The following is a 1,244-nucleotide window of genomic DNA, read 5'->3' on the forward strand; positions in this document are numbered from 1 at the left end:
TGCAAATTTGTTTTAATTATTCATGTACGGTGAGCCAAAATCAATGCCTGTATTAATTCAAAAACCTTCAAAATTAAATAAAAAAAAAACAATTTTTTTTAAATGAAAGTAAGGAACGACGTTAAAACTTAAAACGAACAGAAATTATTCCGTATATGAAAGGGGATATCCCCTTCTCAACGCCTCGCTCTTTGCGCTAAAATTTGACTTTCTCACAACTCTATTTTTTTTAAACAATAAAATCCATGTATGTTTCTTGCTCAACTTCATTAAACATTGCTTCTGTAATTCCTTTTGCTTTGTTTTTATCTGCAGATAAATCAAATGGTTTTTATCAGCATGGTTAGCAGTTTCGATAAGCTGTTTAAGTGTTTTCCCATTATCGTTGATATTTTTAGCTTAAGTTAGTAATGTTTTAGCGACTTCATAATGTCCATGCTCCAGGGCTAGACGCAAACCAGAGTTTTCATCCTGATCCGTAAACTTTAGAATATTTTCCAGCTCTACAATAATTTTGAGACTTTTTAGCAAACTCTTGGCAATATTACAGTAGCCATGTTTAACCGCTAGATGTAAAGCCGAAGGAGTAACCACAGCTTGTTTTGTAATCAGATTCTCTACGTTATTCACATTATTACTCAGTACGTCTTGCAACAGCTCTTTATTGGCTTCCAAAATGTTTTTTATGTGTCCTTGTTGGGAATAACGAAAAGGTCTATTATCATGTAGATCTTCAGCATCAATACTTGTACCGGCCTTTAATAATGCTATCATTTCATCTAGATGTCCCTCCTGAACTGCTGCATACAATATTGTCATACCTTCTTCATTGCGAACATTTGTAATTATTTTCATATCAACTTGTGTTGAACACATACAATTAGTATGGCAAAATATTTCTCTAATTGAATTGAATAGGTCATATATACCACGAGAAGCAAAATATAAAGGATCAGATCCAAAGTTCTTCTTTCTATTAAATATAGCACCATGCTGTGACAAAAGTTTAGCGATAGCCCGTATTTATTAACAAATTCTTGGATTATTTGCTTACTATTTTCATCGCCGACATTAAAGAACATGTTAACTGATTTTAATAGCTGATCAACATTATGATCATTTGAAAGTTCTTTGGGAGTCTGACCTTCATTATTCTTAGCATTAAAAATAGCTCCATTTTCTAAAAGTAAGTGAGCAATGTCATCATTACCTTCTCTGGCTGCAATATGTATCGGCATATTACC

At 32.7% G+C, this 1,244-nt stretch overlaps 1 pseudogene; it reads right to left on the minus strand.

Moving 5' to 3' along the window:
* Window positions 1-229: 229 nt before the first annotated feature.
* Window positions 230-1,020, minus strand: LOC148953061 (uncharacterized; annotated as a pseudogene).
* Window positions 1,021-1,244: the final 224 nt, after the last annotated feature.

Source organism: Artemia sp. Qi Xiang Cuo, chromosome 4 (assembly GCF_049724085.1).
Source record: "Artemia sp. Qi Xiang Cuo chromosome 4, ASM4972408v1, whole genome shotgun sequence".
Taxonomy (NCBI): Eukaryota; Metazoa; Arthropoda; class Branchiopoda; order Anostraca; family Artemiidae; genus Artemia; species Artemia sp. Qi Xiang Cuo.